A 7,500-nucleotide genomic window follows, 5' to 3' on the forward strand; every position below is an offset into this window, starting at 1 on the left:
TATATATATATATATATATATATATATATATATATATAATATACAGTATATATATATGTAATATAGTATAATTTACCTGGAGCAGTATATCATACAGAACCTCAAACTATAAATCAAATACTATGGAAAATACTTTATTTTTTCTAGTACACAATCTATATGTATTTTGCTTTCATAAAATTAACCCGTTGTCTAGGTAGCTTTAGATACTGTCTGGCTGTCAATTAGTAACTTCAGCACAGGTTTCATTGCAGCTGAGACCAAAGATTTTGTTCCTGTTCAGCTCAGGTTTATAAACTCCTCTTCCTTTGAGGTATGGCCAGAATAAAGTCAATAGAGTTTGTTCCTGACTAGTCACTCTGCCAAGGAGAAAAAGAAAATCCAATTTATTTCAGTCAGCTTAGAGAGACCTATGAACTCCAGAGGGGTAATGTTAAATGAACACTTTTAGTTGGAGACGATTTGAAAATGATATTGTTCATTTATTTCTTGTTCACCAATTAATCTTGTTTTAAGTTTATTTATTCAAGTTATTTTATTTTATATTTATTAATTTATTTGTTTTTCAAACTTGCCAGGTTGTTGCAGCGCTTGCTGACGCCTATTTTGAATAAACAAACATTTGTATACTTGTTGAGACATTCTGACAAGATGACGTAAGTGTGAGTAGGAAACACAGGCGTCTTAGTCAGAGTTTATTCCTGACTAGTTTCGCAGATATTTATATATATATTTTTCTTCAAAAAAGCTTATCTTGATAAAGATATCAGCGAATCTATTCAGGAATAAACTCCGACTAAGACGCCTGTGTTTCCTACTCCCACTGACGTCATATGTACACTTCTTTTAACACCGGAACGTCAAGGGTTAACTTCAACTGAGAGAAATTGCCTGGCGGCAACAACACTAAGCATAAGTAAATTGCCGCCAAAGAGCTAATACATTTAAAATCCATTGTACAAAAAAATGGAGGACCGGGATTTATTGAAGTGGTGCAGGCGAAAATTCCGTTAAACAGAGGATTGCTAAGAGAGAACTTTATGATGAACGGCGGGAAATACGACAGTATGCGTGCATGTCCCTTTCCTCTTGCCACACATCTGCATCTGGCGGTAGGTAGCCTCGATATAAACTTCCCACCCACCCATCCCCTCCCTTCGCTTGAAATAGCCCGCCAGCGGAGCGCTCCCCCCACCCCCGATATAGCAACCGCCATTCGCGCCACAACAGGTCTGGTTAGAAACGGGGTGGGATCTGGCCAAAATCAGTAATTACTGTCATGAGTTTCCGTAACAGTTGTTTTATTATCCATGTTATCAGCGTCGACACTACTTCCGTTTCCTTCCTAATTGATGTGATGTGATCAATATTGTATCCGTTGTCGTCGATGTTGTTCTTGTGGTCGTCGCTGCATCTGCTACTTAGTATCAATCTTGCACTCATTCTTAGGCTAATCTTTAGTTCGCGTTGAAATCTGAACTTTTCATAATTTCTTGTTTTTTCCAATCATTCTGCATTTCATTAGAAATGACGATTGCATGATTAAGATCTTATTTCACATTAAATTTTTACAGTATAAAAACTAACACAATTGGGTGATATCATCGTAGAAAAACCATTAATACTATAAGATGGACACATAGAGACGCAAGAGCCCACATATTACTTTAAACAAATAAAATTTGTAAACATATTTGTAAATTCGAAAACCCTTTTCATCAGTTCATTCTCGTGACTGGTGGTTCCCCATAATGTTGGCAGACCAAGCGTCGCCCAGGTTCAGACTCCTGCAAAAATATCACGGGTAAATGAACTATGATTTGCGTACTAACTACTGCTCAAATGCTTTAACCTCAGACAAAATATATATAATAAATATGTCACTAACAAGGGCTGGATTTTATTTTTTTTCATGGTGTTTGTTTCAGAGGGAATGTTTCGGAAGTCGTTATACAGTTGTTTTGGCCAGACGACGGGCGGAAATACTTCGCTTATATATACCTTGGAAAGGATTTTTTTTTTTTTTGGGGGGGGAGTGGGATGTCGGGTGCCCCAACGTTCTGCTTACTTGTATCTTGTCATCGATAACCAGCGCTTCCATCTTTTGTGACAATATCATCCCGTAGCGGTGGCGTCTTGGTGGAAAATAAGACAAAACAAAGAGGGCAGCAGAAAGGAAGGATTGAAGGAGATGAGGACACACCAGGAGGCGCGTAGCTGCAGCCAGAAGCAGTCACCTGTGCCCTATGTACTTTGCACTTGGACTATTGGGACAGGTAACAGTCACGGCTGAGAATCTGAGAGAAATGCAGGATTCGAACTCACAACAAAGCGAATGCGAGAGCAACACGCCTCCGATTACGCCAACTAAAATTAAACGATTATATTATCAGTAACCTTCTTTGAATGGAGGTAAGTCTACAATCACAAAAGAATGATACGTGACTGTGGTCCGTTAGGGTGTCACCAAAGTACACAAGGTATTGACTGCGTATATTTGCGCAGTCTTAGATTAATTTAGACGTTTATTCCGGGAGAGGAGGAGCTAAAAAGGGACATGTCCCCCCACCCCCACCCCCGAAGAAGTACTGTACGTTGGCCCCACTCAGTAATTCTTTCCAGTTGTTTCAATCTGTTGGCTGTATGGACGCTTATAATTCACAACCGTTCGTGGGTTGAAGACAAACTGAATACAAATTGCTACGCAAAAGATTAGACTGAATATCCTGTTGCGTAATACCTTGCAAACGATTGTGATCTTTACACACCCGACCACCATCTTGAAACAACTGGATTTCTGAATGAACAAGCGCAGGTGTTGCCTCCCACATATTTTGTTTTTGAGGTTACTGATATCAATAACCTGTACCAAGCTTTAGGTTCACATTGTTATTTTTAAAGAGTAGAAGAATCTCTCAGAAGAAATACCATGTGATGAGTCTATTAGTACATTTCGATTGTTAGATCTTTATCAAATACATAGTAGAAAAATCTTGACATCGATATTATTTCCTCTAAATAAGTCTGCATGGCATAGCTAGACGCCGATCCACACTTAGGTCTAGCTATCCCTCACCTACCTCGCTCTGCCCTGGGCACGACTCTCTCCCTCCGAGGCAAGTCTGAGCCAAATCGGCCGACCTCGCCATTTAGGTAATCCATGGGTCCATTGGCGTTTTTGAGATGTAGTTTTAGCGGCCTCCTCCGATTTGTCCACAGGTAGCTATGAGGCCTCCTGCGGATTTCATTTCGACACCGGTCAGGTCAAACGTGGGGCCTGTAGAGGCGGTATTGTGAAATGGAAAATGTCAGCTAAACTACAGGTCGGCTACAGCCTCCCTTGCTCGAAACTATTATGGTTGAGTCTTTTCTAGTGATGGGACGAAAGCAAAATTATTATCGATTCCTATACGAGTCCCGATATTACTTTAAACTTCCGACTCCGATAAATGAATAATAAATGTACTTTGTTAAAGTATTTGTTTCTCAAACCACCCGCAGGGCCTGAAAACAACCATGAATTATAATCCATTGCAGGTATCTGAATTGGAAATTTAGAGCAGTATCGTGACTTTTATATGAATTGTCACAACTGTTGGTATCGTCTCATCAGTACTCGGTTCACTTGAGGTTCTCTTCAGGTATTTTTTCGTTATCTATTATAGTTAAAAGAGCAAAAAAGATTGGCCTGTGAAACTTGTAGCTTACCTGCATTATTTGTTTCCACTTTCTAACAACGCGAATCAATGCGCGCGTTTTCAGAATAAAATATACATTGATTGTGCGTCAGCTTAGGGAAGAGGTTAATGACATACTTAGGGAGTGGACATACAGTGAATCTGATCGACAACTAGTTTACTATATCCTCAGAAATTCGGCCATTTGCGTCAATTTTGTGGCCATGCCCTCGGTGAGTGCTGGGTGAAATCAGTACATCAACAAAAATGGCGTTTGTTGGATTGGTTCACAAACACTTGTTACTGACAATTACGAACTTGGCAAGTAAGACGAAGTAGGCAAGTGGAGCTTGGTAAGAAAAAACAGTCCTTGGATTTTTTTTTTTTCGTGTGTTTTTTTCCAATAAGATATTTTGGGTTATTACATTCAAATATGGGTATCTCAGTCTCGAATGTATAGGACGCCACGAAAGTCTCCATACAATCCTGCAGAAGCTGCCAAACATAAAATACGCTAATTTTGGCCTGTGCGCAGATAATCAAGTGTTGGGAATCGGAAAGAATCGCGAGATTCGAACACACCTAAGGGAATGGTAGACCAGCACGCTTTCTGTTGCGCCACCAGCAGTACCATAGAATCAAATTGATCCCTTTCACATCATATACTGTAATGTATTAGCATCCAAAATTGCTACATGTGGAATGTTTTTTAAATAGACGTTTATGCACAAAGATCGACCAATTTAATCCAGTGTTGGACCCCTCTGATACAGGGACAGTATCAAATGGCTTTATATAGGTCAGAATAAATAGATTTTTTTTTATACGAACCCCGGCCTGAACCCGTCCCGGTTTCTCCAGGGTACTTGGCTTCGCCTTTGGCGACCTTCAACAGCTAGATGCTTTAGCGTAACACGCATTCCCGCACCGTCATTATCTCCATCACCATCATTATCACCCATGCAAAATTTTCAATTTCGATTATTTCTACAGAGTGAGGGAGGGGTGGTGAAGTGGAATTATGCCTTTTGACTTTGACTACCTCCTTTGAAAGGTGGAAAAACCCTCAGTATGTGCATGTTTGGTGACACGCCATCTCATAAAAGTTACAACTGAATTACAAAGGTTTACAAAGGAGCATACCGACAGGAGACCTTTTGCTTCATAAATAGATCGGATGCCAAGAATAGATTTTACAAAGGTGAAAGACTGGTTCACCTGTCTAATGTATTTATTGCATAGTTATTAAATCCTCTTGTCTTTATACATTGTCGGCTTCGTTGTAAAGAAGATTGACAGCAGAGGAAGAATAAGAAGCTTTGAGATCAAGAATAGCATTGTTTTTTCGGTATTTTGTGTATACCAGTGCACCAGCGTTGTGTCGTCTGCTTGTTTTGTTTCTGTATGCCACGAGGTAAAAAAACTGTTTTTCCACCTCGTCTTACCTTTGTATGTTTTACAAATGGTGAATGTTTTGTTTCGTTGTTGCACGGAGTGTTTAGCTTTGAAGAAAGGTGTTTTTTCATTGTGTCAGTACTTAGCCCGCTCAACGCGCTTGCCATATCTGGTTTACACCAGATATGGCAAACGCGTTATCTTTATGAATATATTAAGATACCCATAGTGCGTGTAGTCCCACTCAGCTGAATAAAATCGCCCAGCACAACAGCAAAGTTCGATAAATGCGTCATCCTAGCATACAAGACCAAGTCATCTTCGACAAAGGGAAATGTGGCCCCCCATGTGCGTCTTGCACGACTAGACGACGTGGCTTTGTCTCGAAGAACCACGTGATGCGGTTTGGATGTTCATAGGTAGCCGCAGATGGGTGGTGCCAAGTGCTGGCGTGGCAGCACCTTGCTGGCACCTATCGTCTTGCTGTCATTAACTGTAGTGCTTACGAACTTGATGTTCTCTTTACATCGCATCGAGCATCTTACACGTTTCACCCCCAACGGTGCAACGTATTAATGGGCCACCTTGCAGGGGACTGCATAACTCGCTCATCCAAACGAAGCAAATATTTTTGTTATTAAGTTTTCTATTCTAAATATATCAAGTCTTAGTGTACGAAGATAAAGTGGAGGAAAGGGAAACTTGTTCTACAATGAGGTTTACACACCATAAATTGGCAAAAGGAAGATAAAAAAATCGTCCCGTATAGACGAAAGGTAGCATAGGCCGAGTTCTTAAGCGGCTGTATCGGCCACATTTGACGGGAAAAAAAACTGTAATCGCCACCCGAATAGAAATGGGTTTGCAAGACATATTCACACCACTGGAACCAACTTTAAACTATGTATGGTAGCTTTGACATGAAAATTTTTAAGGGTCCATTTAGAAGGAAAATGGGTTATAAAATTTGATATATCAAAGCGAATCCTCAGCTGTGACCTCTAGCAATATTTTTTTTCACAAGTAGCATTTACTTTGCCTTTCTTTTGGGTACAACATTTATGCTCATCTTCTGTATTCACTAAGCTTTATGTGGTCAGTATTTTAGGGAGTACAGTGATAGCTTTGGACCAGCCACATAACAAAAAAGAATATTAACCTCTATTTCAACTTCTGCTATACTTCGTTCAGCTGTTGCTCTCCTTTACCACCACGACCTCGTCTCCAGGATATAAGCGTAGTTTATTGCTGAGAGTTATGACTCCACCTCTTCTGTACAATATTGTCCATGACGAAAGAGGCGATGGTTATTCCGAAAAGAAAAAATCCGTTCAAATATTCGAAAGCCAGTTATCCAGTTCATTGCACGCCTTTCGACCGTAGCCGTGTTGGTGTCTTCATACGGTTATGTGAACCTTCTTTTTCCAGTTGATGTGCAAGTCTGTGAATACAGCCATTGGCTCCTCGGTTAAAAAAAATAATACAAGGCCACTCGGCAGAATATATGATGTAATATCTTTCCTGACAATACACATCTAACTCCGGCCAGGTATCTACACAACTGCCTCCCGTGAACAGACTCGACTCCCTTGGCCAGTAGACCCCCCTCCCCCTATAAACCCCCTCCCACAATGCATACGCCAACCGTTCCTCTATTCCCAGCCAAGCAGCAACAACACACAAACCTCATTCCGAAGACGATCATATTTTAGATAGGATGTTTGGCGAAACGTGGTGATCGTGTTCCGTAGTGCTTTTTTATGTTAATATGTTCCAATTTTCGACAAATTTGTGTAATCGTGGGAATGACTGAGGCGTCGGGTCATGAAGGTTATCTAGCACAGTGGTTCCCAAACTGGGGGAAATTTACCCCTGGGGGGAAATTTGAACCTACCAGGGGGGAAATAATTACACTACCTACTAACTAAAAAAAAAATCTCAGATGAATTTTCTCATGTCTGAGAGAGAGAGAGAGAGAGAGAATGCTTGTTTATCAGTATATATGTACATTTGAAAAATAAATTAGTAAATAGTCGCAGTGTGTTTTAACTACTCTTTCCCTCATACACATGAAGGGGGAAATCTGGATGGTTGAACTGGGTGCAGGGGGGAAATGACAGAAAAAAGTTTGGGAACCACTGATCTAGCGAGACACCTTTATGTCAAAGAATTACTCAAATAACTAAGAAAACTAATGATATCGCAGGTTTATGATACTAAACTATATATACGCAAACAAACATATAGTAAGGCTTGTACTGGAATCATAATGCCTAGGCAATACATATGCACCGACGTAAACCAAAGTTATTGACAGCTTGACATTATGGGATTTGATAGTTTAACTTGGTAAGGAAAATATGAATATTAACGCAGAGTATGAAATACGGGTTTCTCAATCAGAACGGTCTTACGTTAGCCTAATGAA

This window comes from Oratosquilla oratoria, chromosome 2 (genome assembly GCF_046742065.1).
Source record: "Oratosquilla oratoria isolate Oo_2021 chromosome 2, ASM4674206v1, whole genome shotgun sequence".
Lineage (NCBI taxonomy): Eukaryota > Metazoa > Arthropoda > Malacostraca > Stomatopoda > Squillidae > Oratosquilla > Oratosquilla oratoria.